The sequence below is a fragment of the Protopterus annectens genome, chromosome 15.part0 (genome assembly GCF_019279795.1).
Source record: "Protopterus annectens isolate FY-2018-M chromosome 15.part0, PAN1.0, whole genome shotgun sequence".
Classification (NCBI taxonomy): Eukaryota; Metazoa; Chordata; order Ceratodontiformes; family Protopteridae; genus Protopterus; species Protopterus annectens.
In genome coordinates, this window is record NC_056749.1 from 555,740,407 (window position 1) to 555,765,328 (window position 24,922).

The window sequence follows — 24,922 nt, forward strand, 5'->3', positions numbered from 1 at the left end:
ATATATAAAAAAAAAAATAACTCCTAAAGCACCCATGCCACTAATCAAACTTGGGTTGTCTTGGCTACATTCAGACTTCTATCCTTCTGTACCATGGAAACAGGTGTTTACAACTATTTGTTATCTAATTTATTATTCAACTAGCTTGTGGACCACGTGTTTACACAAGCTCAGATGGTGACTTTAACATATATAATTACGCCTCCTTGGATGTGAATCAAGAAATTGTCGATTTTCTATCTAGGGACCTAACCTATGTCCCCGGGAGTCACATGGACATTGCTAAAACTACTATAGACCTTAAATTATTTGTCCATAAACTTAACCTCAATCTGCTTATGGGTAGCAGCACTAGTATGGTCAGTTCTTTAAGGGTTTCTAGTGTATTTAACCCACTTATTCATCCAGACTTGAGTGTTTTTGAAAAAATGTGTGAGATAGATTTTTGGGCTATTAAAAATTGTCAGCATTTTAAAAATATGAGTAACAACATTAGTAATTGTGAATTTGATTACTTAAATTTGCTGAACGATTGTAATATTAGGGTCATGAAGCCCGATAAAGGTGGTGGCCTTGTGTTTATGCAACATGATATGTATGTTGATAGTATGGTCAAACACCTCAATACTGCCACATATACACGGGTAACATTAAGTGAGGTTAATGGGGCACATAGAAAGGTTAAAGGGGTCCTGGAGGATCTATTTTTGGAGGGCCTTATTGACATTGACCTATACCATTACCTTATAATGTTAGCCCCTAAAACACCAGCATTATTTGGCACCCCCAAAATTCATAAAACTTTAATTGATCCCCCATTTAGACCAATAGTTGACGGTCGGGGATCAATTACATACGGGTGTGCCAAATATATTAATAGTGTCTTAAAACCACATATTGGCAGCGAAACACAAATCTGTAAGGATACGTGGGGGTTTCTTAGCCATATTAGTAACCTTGAGTTTCAGCCTAATGCTCATTTTTTAACAATTGACATCAAAGATTTATATATGGTTATTCCCCAGCAGTTAGGTTTTGAATGGACTAGGGAATTCTTAATTATGAAAAAAGTAAATGGTGATATCATTAATTTAGTTGAGACACTTTTAGAAATTGTCCTGAGTAACAACTTTATGGTTTTTGAAGGCCAATTTTTCTTACAGAAGTCGGGGGTAGCTATGGGTTCCCCCTGTGGCAGTAGTTTTGCGACTGCCAGTATGGCATTCTGGGAACACAATTTTTTGTTTAAAGATTCATTTTTTCAGAATCATGTATCCTGATATACCAGATACCAGGATGACATGTTCTGAATTTGGAAAGGTGATCTTTCTCTTATTCCTTCTTTCATTAATAACATCACTCAGACTACCAACTTTTTGGAATTTACTTACACTATAGGGGAAAAAACAATCAATTACCTCGACATACAGCTCACTAGGGATGATTATAACCATAGGTATAAGAGTTTGATATATCGTAAACCAACTTACTCAAATACCTTTTAACATTTTTCTAGCAGTCACCCTTACCATCAGAAGAAGGCAGTAGTTAAGGGGCAGATGGTTAGAGCTGCCCATATGGTTTCTGATTAAACCGATTTCAACCATGAATGTGACTTGCTAGTAAAAATGTTTCTGAACAGAGGGTATCCTTCTACCCTAGTTTCAAATATTAAAAATGAAGTCATGAACAAAAGGAGTATGGGGCATTTTACACCGTTGCTATCTGATCTAGTTGGCACCCCTATTAAAAATTTGAGTTACCATGAAGGCTTTCTTGGTGAGCAGTCAACTAACATGTCTGATGACTTTATAGTCCATCAAGTTAGTTTTCTTTATACATATTCACTTGACCACTCGGCTATTAGAGAGGTTCTTAATAAGAACTGGAATATAATTAAAGGTGATGAAAAGTTATCTAAAGCACTAGGGGTTAGGCCTAAAATAACTTATAGGTGAGGCCATAATTTAAAATCGCTCCTAGAGAGGAAAAGAGACAGTACACATAGAACTAAAGGAATGTTTAAGTGTGGTTTATGTTCATACTGTAAACATATTTTTGTGACCAAGCAAATTTTCATCAATAACAAGATGTACAAAATGAATTATAGATATAATTGTGAGTCTAAAGGTGTTATATATGTGTCTTTGTGCACTTCATGCGATGCATTCTACACTGGCAAAACAGAAAGGAAACTAAAACAATGTATTTATGAACATTGTTATGCTATAAGAAGGAATGACTCTAACAATGCACTGGCCAAACACATTTTAGACTATCCTGATCATGCTTTCAAATTTGCAGTTTTACAACATAGGAGCATTGATATTAGGGAAGGACCATGGCAAGTCCTTTCGGAAACTGATGAGCTTATATGGCAGATTAAGACTAGAGCACAAGTCTTTCCGGGTTTGAATGAGAGCCTTTCTATCAAATGTATGTTGAGATATTTGGCCCTTAAACGATGACATTAAAGGGTTTACACATACATATACATTTCTGGTTCATTTAGATAGATTTTTGGATTTACTGTTTATGTTAATTTTTATTTATGGTTTCACTTACCATATTTTTATACTCATATATATATATATATATTTATACATTGTTTAAGTTTATAGTTTTTAGTTAATAATTTGGTAATTTTGTTGAAACATTATGTGTTTATAATATTTATTGGTGTCTGACATATATTCCTTTATGAGAATAAGATTTATATAGCAACTTATGGTTTATTTTATGTTGTGTGGCGAGGCTACTTTAAAATTTTCCTGCTTGTTAAGTAGGCTGACTCATCAATTTACTCAGTTGAATAGTATATAAGGAGAACCAAAACTGTTTTATAACTGTTTGTCTGAAGAAGGCAAGTTAATGTGCTTGCCGAAAGCGCTCACATTAAAGGTTTTTCTTTATTTTATTCCGTATTGGTGTGACAGTATTCATTTTTTGCCGGCTTTTATGGTTTCCTGCTGTGCCTGTTTTTACCAGTTTTAGTTTTCATTTGTGGTTTGTTAGGAAGAAGGAGGGATTTATGCTTCTGTTGTCTATTTACTCATAACATTGTACACTTAGGGTACACTTAGTGTAGCCATTCATGAATACAGCCCTGGGTCTCTTAGGTCACAGTAAGTAAGAGAGATATCTCCATTCAAAAGCCTATAAGGCACTGATTAAAGGGATAGGGCTTCCATCCTCTATAGATAGCTCAGAGACCTTAGGCCTGTAATATTTTTGGTTAGGAGTTTTGATGATTTTCTAACTGTCTGATATACATAGTGAGATAGAGTTAAACAGGGCACTCTATCCAATTGTTGGCCAGATCATTGCTGAATATAAGAAAGTGATTATCTCTTTAGACCTTGAAGATATCTCTTTTGCAATTAACTAAAGTAAATAAAAGATATACTGACGACCATTGTCACAATATGGTGGACAGAGAGTGAATTATCAATCCAGGTTCCCAAGTCCCTGACATCAATTTCATCCTGTAGTAATGTTTTGTTTATTGAGTATTATGAGGTGAGGGTCTATCTGCCAAAAGTGACAATGCTACACTTGTTAGTATTTCCTTTGAGCATATTTTAGTATGACAAGTGTTTACAAGGGATAGCTCATGCTGCAGGGATTGGGTGCCAGAATGTGATTTAACAACAACACTTTAATAGATGGTTTTGTAATAATTTCATAGGTAGGTACTAGGCTGTCTGCCTGCAGGCATTTATAAGCCTAGCCAGAGTGTGTTGGCTTTCACTACCCCATTGATTAATTAACTGATCCTCTGTCAAACAGAGCCAATGAAGTGATCCCAGGGGTGTATTTTCTGTTACCCATCCACTTGTCAAGGTTTCTCTTGAAGAGCGTTAGTGAGGGGCTCTGCCTGATGTAATTTGGAATTTTGTTCCAAAGCATGGGGAGTCTCTGTGACAGGAATCTATCCCTCCAGCATGTTCTATTTATTGTTTTGGTGAGGTTTAGCTCACTAGAGTGCGTGGCTTGCAGTGACTTGGATTTCTTTAGGTGGAGCATGTCCATCAATTCTGAGTTGGACATGGCTTTGTAAGTCAGGCAGAGATCACCTGAGTAAGCGATATGCCACTGAGTACAGCCAGAGTTTTTTCAGTCGGCTGCACAGGACATATGTTTGAAGCTAGTAATCCTCTTGGTGAGGTACTTTTTTGGTCTTTCCAGCTGTTGGCAGTGTCTTGTGACGTACATCCCAAATGGTGCATTGTACTCTATGATGGGTCTAATGAGTGATGAGTAGAGGGGCACTATAACCACTTTATTTCTAGATGCGAACCCTTTAGTAATTAGATGGGCCACATAGAAGGATTTCCTAACTACTTTGGCAATATGATTGTCAAAGGAGAGATTACTATTTACCTGGGTCCCCAGATCTCTTATTACCTCTTTTGTATTAAGGGGGCTGCCACCTATGTGGTAATCCGTGGGTGTTTTGTTTTTTCCAAACGGGATGACTATGCATTTTTTGGCATTTAGCTTGAGGCCACGACTTTGACACCAGGTGCCTGTCTCAGTAAGACCCTTTTGGAGGATGTCCGTGTCAGCCAGAAAGCCAATTAAGGCTCCCAGTTTGCAGTCATCAGAGATCTTGGTTAACCATAGTACTTCTGTGTTTGCCTGCATGTCTGAGAAGTATATGCCAAACAGTAGGGGTCCCAGGACTGAGCCTTGTGGGACACCACTCGTGACTGATTTAGAGTCGGACCTGGAGTCCACTATTCTTACCGTGTGAGTTCTGTCTCTAAGCCAGTTGGCAACCCATCTCATGATGTAGGGGTTTATGTTCAGGCTGGTGAGTTTCTCTGTAATACTCTAGTGGGGAATGGTGTTGAAAGCCTTGGCAAGGTCAAGGTAGGCTGTGTGAACCACCTTTCTCTCATCTACGTCCTTGGTGACTGTCTCGAAGAAGTCAACCAGGTTTAGTAGGCATGATCTGCCCTTAACAAAGCCAAACTGGGTTGGGTCAAGTGTTTGCAGGTTCCCAATGTCTTTGTTAATGAGTTCCATAATGATGCGCTCCATAGCCTTGCAGACCAGACTAGTCAGGCTTATGGGGCGATAGTTACCAGGCACAGTTGTGGCCCCTCCTATGTGGAGAGGAATAACTGTTGCTGTGCGCCATTCTATGGATACGTAGCCTGTGGAGAGGCTGAGGTTGAACAGCGTGTTTAGGTGGGGGGTTAGTTCATTATGTAGCTCGTGCAAGACACAGCCTGGGACACCATCTGGCCCCACTGACACTGTGTTTTTGGCTTTGAAAGGGCTGTTTTCACCTGTGTGTCTGTGATTTTTGGGACACTACACTTTTCCGGTATTGTTGTGGGCCCTTTTGGAGGTGAGAGGGGGCGTGAAGTTTGCACTGAATCTATCTGCCAGGATGTTGGCAATATCAGTAAGTTCAGTATATTTTGTGCTATTTTGCACTAGTTCAGTGCATATCTGTGAGTTGCCACTTAGATTCTTAGCACAGCTAAAGAAGGCGTTGTGGTTATCTTTTGAATCCTTGGCTATTTTTCTTTCAAAGTTAGCCTTGAATGATTTCATGAGGGACCTTAGTTTCTTACTGATACTGATCAGGGATGTCATTCCTTCTTGGGATTTGCTTTTTTTCTGAACTAGTTTCCTCCTTCTGTTGTATAGCCTGTTTATTGCAGGGGTCCACCAAACTGGTTTCCTTCTCTTAGAGGAGTGATTCTTAGTTTTGCTAGGGATGGCATGACCCATGCATCCTTGTAGGTGCTCATAGAGTGCATTTGTAAAGGTTTCTGCATCTTGGGCTGCGTTATCCTTTAGCGTAGGAGCTGTGAAACTTACCACCTCTGTCTTAAGTAAGGTGAAGTTTGCTTTAGAAAAGTTTTTACTGGGGTTTCCTTAGCTGAGGGTGGTGGTGGGGTGTGGACATCCAGAGTGATTAGTTTATGGTCTGATCTAACCAGTGACGGGTTGACCTCTGGTGTGGAACACCTGTCACTCATGTTGGTGATGACCAGGTCCAATATGTTTTCACCTCTGGTAGGGAAGTTTACCAGCTGATCCAGGGTGTCTGAGTTGATGAATTCCAGGAAGTGCTAGTCCTGGGAGTTTGTACTCGAGTAGTTTTCCCACTTAATGGTAGGGTATTGAAATCACCTAATATCAGGGTTATCGGTAGGACCTTCATGTTTTCCAGTGTCTCCAGAAAGGTGAGTGATGGTCCTGGGTCATGGAGGGTGATCTGTAGCAGGCCACAATTTGCCCGATGTTAGTTGCACATGGATGATCTCAGAGGTATCATGCTGCGCCACTAACCTGGAGGTGTAGGTATCTTTGATGAATATGGATACACCCCCTCCTTTTGTGTTTCGGTCCATGTTCTGTGGCCGAAACGTGTGGTATGAGTTGTAGCCCGGTAGTGCTGGGGTGCTCTGCAGAGCCTTGAACCAGGTTTCAGTTATTGCACAGATGTCAATGTTCCCCATACTGAGGAGTGCTTCGAGCACGTACATTTTCAGATTTAAACTCCTGGCGTTGAGTAGCATAAACCCTCAGTTTTTTGTTAATTGTGCTATTTACAGAGGTGGGTTTGACTTTTGAGCCTTGCCTAAAAAATGCACTATGGGGGCAGCAAGAGCCTTAGCCAGTATTTGAAAGCCTAGGGGTGACAGGTGCAAGCCATCTCTTGTGAAGCAATATGGCTTGTCGAGCATGTCGTCCCAGGCTGACAGACACTGGATCCCCTTTGAATGACACCAGAAACTTAGCCAGTTGTTGAAATTGATAATTTTTTTCTTTATACTGAGGTATCATTCTTGGTGAGGGCAGTATGTTACTCAGGGTCAGGATCATAACAGCCTGGGCTACATGATCAGAGAGCTCTTCCATGTCTCTTTTCATGTAGTCCAGGGAGGTACGTCTCAGGTCATTCACACCAACATGAACAATGACAGAGTCATATTTGTACTTGTTCTGGAGTGACCTGAGTGCTTGTGTTATGTGGCGGATTCTGGCTCCTGACAGGAAGCTAACGGTAACTTTCTGCTTGTCCAGCCTAGTGAGTGGGAACGTCAGTGTGCCTGACTATAGAGTCACCTATTACTAGTGTGTTAGGTATGTTATTTTGCCTTAAGGGCTGTGATTGTGTGGCACACTGATTTTGTGTTTTATGTGTTGTCTGATTTGTGACGGGAGGTGCAGGTTGTTTGGGTGTCTGCTTTGGAGGTCTCTGATGCTTTTGCAGGTTTTTATTTAGAGCCTCCGAGTATGATTTTTTGTATTTATGTGTATTTTTTGTCATTGCTGTTTTAGTAGGTCTGTGTGCGGCTGGAGATGTGGTGCAAGTATTAACCTTCTCTTCTTGACTGTCTGTTCCAGTCTTGGGTGGAGACAGCTTAGCTTCCAGTTTGGCTGTATAATTGCATCTCTCGCATATGTTAGTGTTTTGTGGTAGGAGGAGAGGGTTGTCTGTGTACAAGAGGCAGTTGTAACATTGCCTCAGGATACCCAGATTCACCAGCTGGACTGGAGAGTACACCTGAAATTGCCCTTTGGTCATGCCTGAATAGTAGGGTGAGCTGCTTAGTCGCTTGGTTGGTGAGGGGTGAATAAAAAGCCTTGCCCTGCTGGGCAGTCAGTGTCAGGGTATATTAGTTCTTGTTATTAGATCTGAGCAAGTGCCAGGCTGTAAGATGCTTTTTCCGTGCTTAGGTTGAGAGTTAGACTATTTTCAAGGGAAAAACTGAAGAGGAGACTTAGTGCAGACGGGAATAATTTAACCGTAGCTAACAGGCGCTGCCTGGTGCACAAAACCATGAAAATGTGGTTTTTATAGTAGGGAAATGAAAGAGATAGAAATTAGCTCAAAATGGCCAATAAACTACTAACTTCTGGGCTGGAACCACTCCTCCAGGGACAGATAGGTTGCTCAAAGCTCCCCTCTCTCACAGGTGAACAGATAAACTTCCTTCTATCCAAGTAAAGTATGGGCAACTCAGAAACTAGTATCACAGCCCTGAATTCATCACTAGCCTGGAAACTGGACTATACTAGCTTAGAAAGCTGGGAAACAAGGAATTTGTTTGTTTTTTTTTTTTTTTAAGATTAGGCAAAAACAGTAAAAAATACACTTAAAACAGCTTTAAACGACTACAAACGATCAGAAAAGGCTATCACACTTTAGTGTGTAGCCTACAATAGTTAAACAAATTATTCAAACAAAAAACTTTTTAAAAGTGCAGGCAGTCAAATAAGTACAATATGCGAAAAAATAAGCTTTTAAATCATAATAAATGCTGGAAAATCTCTGTTTAGGTGGAAAACAGTTAAGTACATCAGGAAAGTACAGAAAACTGATAATTACTCCAAAGTCTCTCTTCTAAGCTAGAAGGCTTGTATCAGTTTAAGGCTTTCTAGTGCTACCCAGTAGGATAGTTACAGGAAAGATGGGAAACAAGCGCAGATGTGGTCTTTTAAACCAGAAAGTCGAAAGAGATGGACAAACTGTCCAAATGGTCAATAAACTACAATTTCTGGGCCAAGAACCTCTCCTCTCATGGTAGACAGGCTACCTAGTGCTTACCACTCCCACTGATAAATTAGAAGGCTTTCCTCCAACACAGAAAGGCTTGCGGGGCTCAGAAGCTTACCAACAGTCCTAGATACAGCAACTCTGTATTTGGACTAGGCTAGTTACAGGAAAGGTGGGAAACAAGCGCAAGTGCGTCTTTTAAACCAGAATGTTGAAAGAGATGGAAAAAAAATGCCCAAACGGCCAATAGCTACAATTTCTGGGCCAGGAACCACTCCTCTTGTGGTAGATAGGTTACCTAATGCTTACCACTCCCACTGATAAGCTAGAAGGCTTCCCTCCAACACAGAAAGCTTGGGAGGCTCAGAAGCTTGCAAAGGGTCCTGGATACAGCAAATCTGTACCTGGACTAGACTAGTTGCAGGAAAGGTGGTGAACAAGTACAAACGCAGGGATTAAGCCAGCAAGTTGAAAGAGATGGAAAACTGACCAAACGGCCAAATAAACTACAATTTCTGGGCCAAGACTCACTCTTCCCATGGAAGATAGATCACCTAGTGCTTACCACTCCCACTGATAAGCTAGAAGGCTTCCCTCCAACACGGAAAGGCTTGGGGGCTCAGAAGCTTACAAAGAGTCCTGGATACAGCAAATCTGTACCTGGACTAGACTAGTAACAGGAAAGGCAGGAAATGAGCGCAAACACAGGCTTTTAAATCAGAAGGTTGAAAGAGATGGAAAAGCTTCCCAAACAGCCAATAAACTATAATTTCTGGGCCAGAAACCACTCCTCCTGTGGTAGATAGGTTACCTAGTGCTTACCACACCCACTGATAAGCTAAAAGGCTTCTCTCCAACACAGAAGGGCTTGGGGGGCTCAGACGCTTACCAACAGTCCTGGATACAGCAAATCTGTACCTGGACTACACTAGTTATAGGAAAGGCAGGGACCAAATGCAAAACCGGCTTTTAACTAGAAAGTAGAAAGAGATGGAAAAACTGCCCAAATGGCTAATGAACTACAATTTCAGAGCCAAAACCCACTCTTCCCATGGTGGATAGGCTACCTAGTGCTTACCACTTCCACTGATAAGCTAGAAGGCTTCCCTCCAACACAGAAAGGCTTGGGGGCTCAGAAGCTTACCAACAGTCCTTTTTTGTTACAGAAAAGCAGCTAAAACAGCAGTAAATACAATTCAAATTGTAGTGCAGGCCAGCACACCCGAGTGTGTAGCAACACTATGGCAAATACAGTTCAAATAAATGCAATTAAATTAACAAATGACTAAAAAACAAGTGCAGAAGGCAGTAAATTAGAAGGCTACTAACCAGCAGTAATAAGTGCAGAGTTAGAGCGACTGAACAGATAACAGCACGCAGAAGAGCAACTAAGACAGTTACAGTAAGAGCAGCTAAATAAAAAATATATACATATATATTTTTTTTTTGAGGGAGGGAACAGAGTAGGATTAAGAGGCTACAGGGGATGTCCTTTCCAAATGCTCTCTTTGTACACAGTAGGAGTGCCTGAAATCAGAATATCATCTCACTGAACTCAGTTGGTTGAGCAAATGAGATGGGCCCAGAAGGAGTGTCCAAATACAAATCTACAAGAGGGGCGGGCAATTTCAAAGCCACCAACATTAACACCAAAACAAGAACAGGGAGCGTGGGTGGGGAATTAGCTGTAGAGAGACAGCCACAACTTCAGCTGAGTTAATATTCAGTGAAAAACACAAATAAATAAATTAAATACAGTACTATATGAAAAAGAGCAGATAAAAGTGTACTTAAATTCACTTATACGTCCAGTTGATTTCAGATAGATGTTAGCCGGCCAAAGCTCTGATATTAAGCAGAGATAGCTCAAAATGTATCACTTATATAAGGCAGGACAGAATGTCAGTGATGAGGTGAAACTACCCCCTACTGCTATCAGTGACTACACAGAAATTCTAACAAGTACTCTGTAGAGAGATAGCCACAACTTCAGTTGAGTTAATATTCAGTGAAAAACACAAATAAATAAATTAAATACAGTACTATATGAAAAAAAGCAGATAAAAGTGTACTTAAATTCACTTATACGTCCAGTTGATTTCAGGTAGATGTTAGCCAGCCAAAGCTCTGATATTAAGCACAGATAGCTCAAAATGTACCACTTATATAAGGCAGGACAGAATGTCAGTGATGAGGTGAAACTAACCCCACTGCTATCAATGGCTACACAGAAATTCTAACAAGTACTCTGTAGAGAGACAGCCACAACTTCAGTTGAGTTAATATTCAGTGAAAAACACAAATAAATAAATTAAATATAGTTGTTGTTGTTGTTGTCTTTCGGCTTTTCCCAGTTAGGAGTCACCACAGCGGAACTCCGATCCGCTAATGAATGTACTATATGAAAAAGAGCAGATAAAAGTGTATGCTTGCTTTTCATATCTTCTTGGGGGGGGGTTGGATCTACTATATAGTTTAAGTAGTTTCTTTTGTTGTAGAATTTATTTATAGCCGTGGATCATCAGCATTGTTATTTTTAAATTCCCCATTATCCCTGGTTCTGGTTGAGACTGCTAGTTCTATGCATTTATTCTAAATGAGTCTCTAATTCTTTAGTGAAATTTGCTGTTGTATCAAGTTCAGGGGTGATGGACTCAGAAGTCAATTTTGATATTTCATCATAGAATGGTTTGAGGTTGGCATATCTGTACTCTTTAAATTCAGTGTGGTATACTGTAAGGGCTTTTGGAAACTTGAAGAAGAAGGTTAAACATTTTTGATCTGACTTCTTTGGTGAAGGAAATGTCAGAACTGTAATGCAAGAGGCAGCAGTACTTCTAAGAATCATGTTAAAAATGCTGTCTCCTCAAGTGAGCTTTTTTTTATGAAGTGTAGGAAATTCTGGACATAAACTACACTGGAGGTATAGGTGCCATTCTTTATTGAATGGTAGTTAAAGTAACCCACATTAAATGAGATAATTTAAACCATTACAAAATCTTATGCGGCCATTATGGAAGAAATAAGGTGTTCTGTTACAAGCTATTAATTGAATAAGTAACCCTATCTAGATTTATCTGCAGTTGAACTAATTCATTTCATGTGTCCCTAGAGAGCTCCCTGGTAGTAATATGTCACTTGACAAATATAGAGAAACCATCACAGCTGCTAAAATATCTGAAGACATGAAAATCATGAAACCCAAGTATATAGGAAGTACTTTCTTTACATTTTAACCAGAACTCCCAAATGCAGAAGTGTCTCAAGGTTGAAAAGTTATTGTTTAGACTTCTGACATTGAGAATAACCATCATAATGTGATCCAGTTTTGTGACTGATGTTAGTTATGATGGAATGCCCATCAATAGTCTTCTCCCTAAAAGGGCATACACATGGCAATAAAGGCTTTGCACAATATGCAGAGGCCTACAAACATGAGGTGCAGGTCATCTTCAATGAAGCCAGCTGGACTGACATTATCTCATCCCATACTCACGCATAATAGCTCCCCCTGAAATTACACTAGCTATTTAATCAGTTATTGAAACCAATTATCTTTTCTTTGTATATAGGTATTATTTTAGATGGAGGAAGGATTTCACTCAGGATAAGTGTCTTACCTGCATTTGTAACATGCATGGACATTTCTGAAATGTTACTCTGCATGTCCCTCAGGGTTTTGTGTCTCAAGTCATTTTCTTCCATTTGGAGCACTACCATATTGTAGACATGTTTACCAGGAGATTGAGTCCTAAGGGCCCTTGCAGAGTCAGAATTCTTAGAGACTAGAGGGTAGCTCACTGTAATTGTCTCCTTGGCCAGTCATATGTGTTGAAAATGGGCCTTGGGCACAGCGCAACATTTTCTGGTAAACAAAAAAATAAAAATAAAAAAAAGTAATACAATAAAAAAATGTTGACTCTTTATGGTAGGTATGCATAAAATGGATAAGTGCATTGATTTCTGCTGAGACTTAATATACATTTTCTGTCTACTTTAAGATAATAGGTTTTGAAAAAAAATGGGTGAGTGGAGATATAGGGACCTATGTTAATCACATGCTAATTACTATATTGACATGGAATATTGGGTTTTGTCCATACAAGTAAAGATGATGGGGACCTTTCATAAAGTGAAAAGGACATGGGTATTGTTAGGTTTATTGCAAGACTCCAGCTCATGGGACAAATTAAAGAACAGGGAGTTTTCTTATACTAGGTTGCTTTCCATTTATAATTGTGTGGGGTCAATGGAAGGTAAAATGTAACAATAATAATGGTAGGTGGATAGTAAAGGAATGAGAAAGCTAAATGATAATGCATCTTTATGCACCTAATGAAGAGGTTAGTTTCTCTCTCTTTCCAAGTGTTATAAAAGTACGTCAGGAAACCCAAATTTTTCAATGGGGTTAAAGAGGGAGAGATCATAATGTAGTTCTGAAGGGCAGCACAGTCAGATTATAGGAAATGTAAAACTAAGTTGTGTGGTAACAGTGAGAGATTAATGAAAGAGAAGACTGGTATGATACTTGAAAGGTACAGCAGCAATCTGGCTCCACTATTTTTTTAGTCAAGGAGGTATAGATAGATGGAAAAGCCATACTGATGCACTGCAAAAATGCAGCTCTCAAAAACAAGTAAAAAACATAGAAAATGATGTAAATATTACTTAAAATAAGCATAATTATTTATTTATTTATTTATTTATTTTACATTTGTTGACCGGGCTAGTCTAGCTGGATGTATGTACATTTTCAGTAGAGGCCTGGGGAGAAAAGCACCAAAACAGTATTAATTTAATTGAATAAAGATGCAAAACATCTACTCTAAGAAAACATTATAACACTAAATAATGTAAAAAAAAAAAAAAAGACTTTACCATAGATTTAATTTTAGTTAATAGGTGAGAGGAGGAAAAAGGGAAAGAGAAAAAGAAATAATATAAAAAAGTGAGGAAAAAAAAAAGAAAAAAATAATAAAGTTAGAGATGGTGTAAAGAGATTAAGAGCATTAGATATAACTATAGAATAATAGGTATATCAGATTTAGAGGAGTGGGTTTGACATAGAAAGCAAAAAGAAATGTATAGCTGGTATCTATCAAACATTTTATATACATAGATGCTCACAGGGCATGGCATATTACAAATCTCTGAAAAGGCTAGTTTTTATTACGTAGTAGTTTGACAGGGTACAGAAAATACTGAGTTAAAATAAGAAAAAAAATTGTAGAGCAACGTAAACAAATAGTGAAGGAAATAAGAAATGGATATCAGTGTTGAGGAAGTTTTGAGGTATTTTAGCAAGGGGAGAGGGTGTCAGTCTGGTTTAGAACATGTACATAACCACTGGGATTTAAGGAAGACTCTTAGTTGGTTCTTAAACAGTTGGGTAGATATAAGGGAAGTTAGATCATTTGGAAGTCTGTTCCAAATATTTCCAACATAGTTAGTAAACAGGCAGTCACCAGATTTGTTATTGGATTTAAGGGTGGCAACTAGTAACTTATTTGGTGAGCGTAGAGTTTTGAGATTTATATAAGTACTAATAAGATTACAAAATACAGGAGTATTAGTGGGATGGTACAGGACCTTGTGAGTGATAGTAGGTTGCTGAAGAAGAACCTGGTTTTGAAATTCCAGCCATCCTAGCTGTTTCAGATTTTGACAGTGGTGGGTTCTAAAAGTGGAGCCAGTGGCAAATCTGGCGATGTTGTTATAGGAGGTTGCCAGTTTGTTTAGATTAGTTTTAGATAGGTTGGTATATATGGAGGAGGCATAGAGTAGGGTGGAGATTAGATGGGTTTGAGTAATAGTAGTCCTGGCAGAGGGTGTAAGAAAGGATTTAAGCCTGTAAAGGAAACCAAGTTTTCTATTAACTGCTTTGATAGTTAAGTTTATGTGATTGTCATAGTTAAGATTATGATCAATTGTTACACCTAAGAGTTTGGTGGTTGTGTTGGGTGCTATTACAGTGCTATTATTTGATGTAATTGTGAAATTAATATGGGTAGACCTCTGTGTGGGAGTGAACAGTAATAGTTTAGTTTTTTTGGGTTAAGGAGGAGACAGCATTGATGGAACCAGTTTTCAACTAAGGTAAGTACTCTTTGAGTACTGGACTGGAGTTCAGCTGAAGAGGCTGCGGCGCAGATTAAAGTCACGTCATCAGCATATTGTATGCAGGTGGTTTGGGGGAGGGTAGTTTTCAGATCATTAATGAAAATAGGAAAGAGGAGAGGTCCCGGAATGGAGCCTTGTGGGACACCCAGAGTGATTGGGAGCTGAGTAGATAGTTTATTGTCCCAGAGGACTGCCTGTTGTCTGTTACCTAGATAAGACTTAAACCATTTGACTGCCTGAGTATCTAAGGAAAGTGATTGTAGTGTATCTAACATTAATTAATGATTAACCATGTCAAAGGCTTTAGAGAGGTCTATAAAGAGAGCAGAGGAAAGCAGATTGTTATTTCGATTTCTATTAATTTCTATCTGCCAACAGAACAAGAAAATTTCACTTGCCAAGAATATTTTAAACCAATAAATATTTCTAGCCTCGAAACTCCCATGGGCATCTTAAAACTAATGCATTCAGACTTAAAACAAGTAAATAAACTAGTGCATTTAGACTTAAAACAATACAGAGAAAACAAATTAAGATTTATTTTCTGAAAATGTGGAAAGTTTGCTTTAATTTGCTTTGCTTTAATTTAGAAAGTGCTAACTATTGTCTTGAAACATTTTTAGGAATTATATCCTAAAACCATTGCAACCAGACTAAAACCAAGTATTTTTTTAGATGCAAAGCAAAATAAAAGCCCCTTTGTCTAAAATTGTAGGACATTTTGCTTGAATTTAACATTTAGTGCTGGATTAAATGCCTTGAAATGAAGCAAAATACTTTGGAATTTACAGAGAAAAGTATACTATAATACAAATTGACTGTCTGCTTAAATAATTCTTTATCCCGAGGCATGTATGGCAGAACAACATGCAAAAACAAGGCCATTGCTCACTGTGAAAATGAGAATGTCAGCATATGCAATATATCAAATGCAGTGACCTTATGAATAGACAAGTAGCAAACTAAACCAACACTCTGCCAAATAATTAAAGATGAAATCAAATTTGAAGTTTGTTATGAATTGCACTACAAGAGACACAGTAACGACTGGGAATAAAAAAAAGGTTTTGTGCATTTCTACTCAGCAAAGAACTTTTTCCACTCAGCCATAGCTGTTCTATGAGAAGAGGTCATGTCATGGTCAGTCTGCAGCACAGAGAGAAGTGTCACAATGCACTTAGGATATATAAGGTGAAAGGTGTAATAACATGCCATGAGATACATCACACTTACATAAATGTCCTTTTTTGGCAAGGTCATCAAACGCATGGTTCCAATGGCAGTAAGCAGATGGTTTTGCAGACAATCATGACAGGACTGAAGAATGGCCTTGTCTAAAGATAGGTGTTGTGGTCTTCTTTACACTGACCAAAACAAGGTAAAAAAAATTATCATCACAAAAATGATTCATTATAATTTATGCTGAAGTAATATATAAATTAGCAAAAATGCACAAATATCTTACCTCAAGGATGTGAAGTATAGCCTCACTTGCATGTAACATCTTTGGTGGTGCCACAGGACGGAACATATCTGGTAAAACCTTCATCAAAGCAATTGAGTGTTTTACTGTTAAAAACAAAATCAGACATCTGATTTATTGTGGCCAGTTATTTTCAAAACCACAGGGTAGTTCAGATTGTTTGTATACACTTAGCAGGTTGTGATGTCATGTTACAGGACATTTTACATTTTGATGCAATGCCAATAAAAGTAGTGAAATTGAATACCATTTTCTATACTCAACACAGTATATCTAAATCAAAGTGTAGTTACATTGGAGGTTTGTTTGCATGCAGTAGTCTTTTAAGTGATAAAGAAACACATTGAGACAGATGCAGAGTTTAATGTTTTGATAGTTTTGTGGTAATTATTGTGTGGTGGTAGCCCAGTCTCAATAGTCAGGACTGAACTGGAAGTGTATGTTGTAGAGTAGATGCCATGGAAAAATGAATTGAAATACGTGATCAAATTGACACTTTCCATATGTTTGACAACCCTAGTATGAGGTACTTATTATCCATACTCAGAATGTTACCTATAATATGGTATAAGCCCAAGTTTGCAGAAGGAAACAAAAACATAGAAGCAAATAAGAGCTACTAAGTACCTTTGTCCAGCAATGATGGCTGCATGAGCTTTCTGAATACTGCATAAAGCTGTGCCTTCTCATAAAAGGTCCCCCAGCAGGTCTGTAGGTCAGTTAAACAGTAGTTCCCTCGATCATCGATCTGTTGGAGCTCATCCATAAGCTGACATACACACACAGCCAGAGAGAGAGTACAATGTCAAACATATACAGAAGTTGTAGCTGGGTAAGTAAGGATTATCTAGAAAAGATCAAAAATTTTAATATTTTTGTGGGTATTCAAAAATAATACATTTTACATCTTTCATTCTGCATTCATTATTGTGACTCAGCTGATATCACCATATCTCATTTCAAATTTGGTTGCATATATGTCTACTTAAAATGAGCACATTTGCTTACATGAGCCAGTTCTATGAAGTAAGGATATGCTTGAAGAATCTTGGTAGGCTTGTCCTGCCCCTTAGTAACATCAGAGTCAATGAAGGCATGTCTTGCTTGGAATTCAAGGTCCAGAAGCTGTGAAACATCCTTTTTGTTGGGTCTGACCTTGCCTTTGTACATCTCCTGTAGAGTTGTTCCTTTAGACTGTCTGTAATTGCAATTAACACATAACTTTATGTTTTCTTTGTAGAAGTTGCATTTATACAAAAACACTGTATTTCAGTTTGTATTCTTACCATCCAACTGGTCAAGCTCTGGGGTGCTATATTGAGCTCTGGGGTGCCACATTGAGGTCACCTTGCAGATGTGGTAAAGTCATCAGTCTCATCAGTGGACATCTCCTGGCTGTTTTGAAAGCTAAGGTGTCATGGTCTCTTTCTTGAAAGGGTCAGTACCTGCTTCTTTTTGGGGGTAATCATATTCTGAACCCTTTTCAACAGCTGCTTCTTCACTGATTCCTAACAAGTAGCACACAAACAACTGTTAGTGTTACGAATCTCATTTAATAAAATTGAATCCAGAAATTAATAGATACATACACATGTTGATCTGATTTACATATAAAACACCTCCTAACACCTGTTCATTTAAAAGTGAAGTTTCATTGTAATGCACATCATTATAATATCCAACATTCTAATACATTTTTATTCAACTTCTCTTAAGGTGAATTTTATATCAATGAATAAAGGAAGTATGGTAATCTCCAAGTGTAGTACCTTGCACTCAGTTCTGCGCAGCTTTGGGCGTGGAGTGGGCGTGATGTACATGATTGGCAGGCGAAAGTAGAGTACGAGTGACAGTTACTGCATTACCGTTTCAGATTACCAACTATGTAATTATGACAGCAGAGCAAAATAACTTATTGTAGCATTCTTTCAAATGAAGCTACGGATGTCACTTCTCAAGACTACAAATGATAGAGGATGTAAACTATTCCCAAACAACTTTGACAATATATTTTCATTATGTAACTGAATATTTCAGTTTTTTTTTTTTTTTTTTTTGTAAATCGCAGTTTTTGTCACTGTCATTTAGTTTTCCTTCTCCAAACGCATAAAGGCGGTGTGATAACAGACCCAGGTTCCTATTACAGCACATTCAATATCAGTTAGTTTCTTCCGTAACTCAGCTATTCTTAACACCCATTGACAGAAATCTTTAATGACGAAGCATTGAAACAATGAAAAACACAATGCAATAAAATAACGTTTACAAGCTATTTTTCGTGCCTGAACCCAAATAACAGGTCACCTTCTGTCTTGATATTCATCTTTTGGGGTGTAAATTTCGGAAACCGCTTTGTAGCCCACAGTCCCCAGGCTTGCTACGTAGAGCGGGGAATGATGGGGGAGTGAACTCTGCATGCTGAATAGGGAACACTGAGAAGCGGAATACAACTCTTTTGAACCACAACTCTGCATTTTACTGCGGCTGTCAAGAGTTATACTAAATGAAATCGTCGGAAAAATTGACGTAAGGGTACTGCTTTGCATGAATCCTGCAATTACTACACTCAAAAACCAGCTATGACAGAGACTAACTAAAACATTTGGATCAAGCACAGTTGCTCTCTTCCTCCTTGTGACTCAGGTGCTTCTTCCGTTTCAATTCAGTCACTACACCATACAAGTAAATCAAGTTAAGAAGCACTTCTTTCCTTCAATATCAATCTACCTTTCGAAACAACCACTAATTATACTTCTGCAATTCATACAATTCTATAAGATTCAATGTAACATTTGACTAAAAGTAACGGTATGGCAGGAGCAAAATAAATATTCATGCGGGATTGGGCTGGAGGCGTGTTCGGGGCGGGATTTGCTACTGCGCATCCTGCGAGGTACTACACTTGGAGATTACCGGAAGTATATGGTATCATGAAATGCAAAAGCACTAAAATGAAATATTTCACCCACGAGACCCCTTCAGTAATATCTCCAGGTATGCAAAGCACTAAATTCAAAGACTTCACAAAAGCATAGCGCAAAATATAAGGAAAGACACTAAGTCTTACAACCTTGTCTACTGAAAGAAAAAACATTGTTGCTTGTTTGTGGCATAGGAATGGCTCAGTAAACAACTCTGTACTTGCTTTTCAAATGTAGAAAGCCTGCACCATCAGCTCAAAAATTGATCTGGATTTCTTGAGTCATTGCAATTATTTTTTGCTAATAGTCAACTTTACAAATTAGCACCTAGGTGGGCCCAGTGGCATAGCTAGAGTTTGTGCCACCCAGTCTGGTTTTTGAGTTTGACACCCCTCACAAAATAAAATATACCTTTCTTGGGGATTTTTCCAATCATATGTGTCAGTCCACAAATATTTAAAAAATGAAAGAGAAGCCAAGTGCTCTGGACGATGTGGAACACTGCACAATTAACCATAAACAAACCCACTGGTATGCCTTGAACAGCTTTGGTTCCACTACACAGCTTTTTATTGGTTTATGTACTGCAATTACTGTCAATAATCATTGGGCCCCAAAGAGCAGCCCCTTTTGCGGCAAACCCCTACCCCTCCAAAGCAGCCTTAGCCATTCCAGTGTTCATGACTTGGCTTTTTCTCCACAGTTACCAAAAACACTGTTCAAACCTGTTGCATACTGCTTTCTTATTTACTTCTACAATAATTACAGATGTTGTTTTGTTTTGGCTTTTCCTGGTTAGGGATCGCCAGAGCGGATCTCCGGTCGGCTAATAATTGGCAGTCGATTTTTATGATGCCGAGGTGCTAGCCTGACGCCCAACCTTCAATGAAGGCACACCCATTCACACATATCTTTCAAATGCCACTCGATTGTGGGGAGGACATGCAGACTCCACACAGAATGCGCTCCAGCTGAGAATCAAACGGGAGAACCTCTTGCTGTGAGGTGACAATGCTACCGCTGCACCACCTCGGCTTGAAATAAAATACCACAAACACTGATAGCTATTTGCTAAACTAACAATACAGTCTCACAGTGGCAATAGACTTAACATGACCAGTAAACTTCTCTGCCTTGAAATTCACTGAAATGGCATTAAACACACATTCAAATAAAACGCATCTGGCCAGTAGAGCATTACATTTACCTTTGGCCATTTTCAAAACATCGGCTCCTGCACACAATTTTAGGGCCATGCATATATGTGTTTGTTCTTTGAATCACCTTCCTGATTGTATTAAATTATATTCCTTCCTTGTATAATACACTACCACTTGTTAGACTGTGTTTTAAATTTGTACTTTTGAACATTCTTTCAGTAAGTAATGAAACAAAATGTATGAACCAATAATAGCAAAACTACTCATTTCAGAAAATTTTAAACATAAAAGGACACTCAGACATCTGTCATTACACTCCATCAATATCAGTCAATAAGCATTATCTCTGCAGAATTAAAAATCATCTGAATAATTCCACATTAAAAAGAACTGTAAGAGGTTGCTACTGGCAAAGAACTATATATTTCAGTGTTTCATCTTCAAATTCAGTGTCTGCTGTCCTTAAAGAATTAAACTGCTGATGTTACATTAAAAAAAATTGGTAAGCTGGTAATATTGCAGTATGGAATGACTGACAAACCGACACATACATAGTTAATAGGCATCTCATACAAAGGAGAGCGCACTCAGGAGTGCAGAACCATTTCCCCCCTTAAAATGCACCAAATAATCAGCAATCAAAAGGGCATTGCAATACCAGCACTCAATCTGCATGGTGTGGGAATAGAACCCACAGTCTTCTGCATTAAAACAAGTACAGTCACTGCTGTGCTACTAATGCTTTCAAATACTTTATCACATTACTAGAGATATTTGCTAAATAACAGTTGCACATTGTAAACAGACTTGGGATATAAGCAACACTAAACTTCTCTTCCCCTGAAGCTCTCATTTCCTTGTATAATGCCTTGACACTCAGCCATATCTCTCAACTTTATAGCACAAGACATCTGGAAAAAGCCAAAATAACTGGGGACAACAAAGGCGCAAAACCAGGGACACATTTGATATATGACTTGTATGTCTTAGAAAGTTGCTAGAATAAAAGTTTTTTATTACCATGCATTTCCTGAAAGTGCTACATTCTATACGCTACCAAAGTTGTGACTAGACACAAGCTACAGGCAGAGAAATGCAACAAATTCAACCATCAGACAGTTAAGTTTACAGTGCCTTTACAATTAATACAAACAACTAGAACAGACCACTAGTCTTACCATGCTGGAGTGATTCATATAACTAAATCAACTTTTAATTGGCCAAACCTCTAAACTGATAAAACAGTTTATACTGTATGAGGATTATCTGCTAGGCAGGTTATTGATAGACACCAGAAACAGTTAGCAAACTCACAAATATCCCAGAAATAATCCTGGATAGAGACAATCAAAAATAAACATTAAACGTAGAGCTAGAGATCACTGCACGACAGCTGAATACAAATACCTGCAATGGAGTATTGTTCCTGAAGCAAATTTCAGAAAAGAAAAATACAATATGTACATTACATAAAGATAAAAAATTACCTCAATCTGGTAAAGTATCCAACAACTTACAATAAAATCACTAAAATAATGGCTCATACACACCATTAAGGCTTGCAGGAGACAGTAGAGTAGTTAAAAGTGAAAGAAAAGACAACAAACACTGGCTGAGGCTGTTTGAAGGTACCAAGGCAGTATTGGAGTAAAGAAATGAAAGTACAGGGCAGGAATGTGTCCAAAAAGGCAGGAATACATACAGAAATGGTAACCAGACTGCATCTATCAGCAGAATCCTATAACTGGAAATGTAAGTAGATTACAATAATCAGTGTTTAGACTATTATAGAATATTTAAGAATTCAAAGGAAAGGGTAAAAGGAAGAGAAATGCAAGGTACTGAGCTGTAGTATAAGGTGGGGTTTACTAGATACCACAGAGTTAACACAAAGCAGTGAGAGGGGGTACAAATGAAGAAAGAAATGTAAGGGGGGGACAAGTATTTGCAGAGAAATAGAGATGAACAAGAAGGGTGATAGTAAAGGTACCCAGTGGTGTAGAGAGAGCCTTACAAATAATGTATAGTTGACAGGAGATTGATAAAATTAATTTCAAAAATTTATTTTATTTCTGTGTGCTGCAGACTGGAGATTTAAAGCACTGAGCTTGTGTAGATGTTACTTGAAATTCATATTGGATGATTTGTGGACTTTTACAAGCTTAATCTGCTAAAGTATCCAAAAACTTACAGTAAAACCATTGAAATAATGGCTCATACACACTACTAAGGCTTGCAGGAGACAACAGAGCAGTTAAAGTGAAAGAAAATACTGTGGCTTATCAAGTGGAGGCCACACACCTTGCATAGACCACTGAGTTTGCAGATGCTGAAAATCTTATTACACAGTTCACAACAACAACCAAACCTTTGTACACATCACATACTATCTTGGGGATGTAATAGAATTGTACAACAGTTCAAATGACTTATAGTGTGTTTCCAGATATAAAGTCTCCCAGTTCACATTGACTGCTACTGAGGATAATTCACACACACACACACACACACACACACACACACACACACACACACACACACACACACACTATCAAAAAACACTGTTTCCCATTTCAGGGTAATGGTGATCTGGAGCCCATCTCCAAAGGGCATAGGGCACTGCACGAGGAATACCTTGGACAATGCGCCAACTCCTCGCAGGGCATGGACTACAACACTCACTCGCACACTATACATACAGTCAATTTCACATTACCAATTCACCTAACCTCCATGTCTTTGGGTTGTGGGAGGAAACCAGAGTATCCAGAAAAAACCCACACGAACACGGGGAGAACATTGAAACTACACCCACATGGGATCTGAACCCAGAACCTCAGTAGTAGGAGCATGAGTTATAACCCCTGCACTATAGTGCTACCCTAACAATATTTAAAACATAAAAACAGCATGCAAACTTGCTGAGCTCAAGTAAAAATGGAGAAATGTAGTTACAAATGGTCGAAATGTTTTGTTTGCATGTTCTGGTGATGTTACCGTCCAAGCCATACGTTCTTCATGCCATTGGAATTGCAAAAAGATGCATCCCTTACTGTCACAAACTGTGTTGTTATTTCTGGAGATTATATTATCTGTGCATTTGTGTTCTTTAACAATTTTTCAGCAAGTGTTTTACTTTAAGTAGAGATGTATATTTCTAAGGTGATCCTTGAGTGGCTTGAAAGGTGGCTATGAAGTGTTGTATTTCTGCTAGTGTTCATCATGTTGACCAGATGAATGGGAAACTTTATTTTTCAGATATATCAACAGAGGCAGACTGAACAGATAAGCCTGTTCTTAAAAAGACGTGCTATTTGAATGTTTGCAATAAATTAATGAAGAGGTGAAAGAAAAAGATAATTGAAATAAGAAATTCTGACTACAACAAACCAATTCTGCGTGCTTGAGCATGGTTATAAATCCTATAGTTCTAGTTTTAAGCATTTATTTACTTAGAATCAGTAATAAATCTCAGTAACAAGTTAAATAATATTATTAAGATAATTAAGGACAAAATGGCTTGAAACAAGCAAACTTCTCTTACATAAAAACTAGAAAAATCTTGTCTAGCAAAGAAACAAGCATTATTTCCTTGATTTAAGATATTTAATCTTACATAGATTTCACTTTTTTCAGTGTATGCTTAATGGCAAAGTCACAGACCATGCCTCAGTTATGTTGCTTTTTTGAGTAAATTTTAAGGTGAAACCAATAAAGGTCTGACCTAGGAGTACTGATGTATTCCTAGATGTGCCTGTTTATCTTCTGTATGAACCGAGTGGATGAAAAAAGTAATGAAAAGAGGCAATAAACCTACTAGTGAGTTAGCAGAAGACACTTCTTCTAGTGTTAGCAGAAGACACTTCTAGTGAGTTAGCAGAAGACACTTCTTCTATTGAGTTAGCAGAAGACACTTCTTCTAGTGAGTTAGCAGAAGACACTTCTAGTGAGTTAGCAGAAGACACTTCTTCTAGTGAGTTAGCAGAAGACACTTCTAGTGAGTTAGCAGAAGACACTTCTAGTGAGTTAGCAGAAGACACTTCTAGTGAGTTAGCAGAAGACACTTCTTCTAGTGAGTTAGCAGAAGACACTTCTAGTGAGTTAGCAGAAGACACTTCTTCTAGGGAGTTAGCAGAAGACACTTCTTCTAGTGAGTTAGCAGAAGACACTTCTTCTAGTGAGTTAGCAGAAGACACTTCTTCTAGTGTTAGCAGAAGACACTTCTTCTAGTGAGTTAGCAGAAGACACTTCTTCTAGTGAGTTAGCAGAAGACACTTCTTCTAGTGTTAGCAGAAGACACTTCTTTTGTCAGTAGGGCTCCTCAGTGGCTGTATCTAATAAAACTGGAAGTAAGCCTGAATCCTCCCAATGGGGGGCAACCTTTGGAAGTCACTGCTGAATAAAGTTGAATCTTTAAAAAAAACATATATTGCCTGTGGATGCAGGCAGATAATTACTGGACCCTTGAATAAACTGCATTTAATAAATAAAAAAATCAAGCAAGCCATAAATCAATTATAGTTTTTTCAGACATCTTGGGCCTGGAGGTTGGCAAGGTCAGCCAGATAGTAGAATGTTGAATCTGCAGTGAGCTGTCTTTACTGGGGGCTGTTTGTGATGTTTTTCTAACAATAGCCTGACGTGGTCAACTAGATACTAATAGCTGGTCTATGTGTTTTGGGGGCTGTTGATGACTTTCATTTTTTAATCA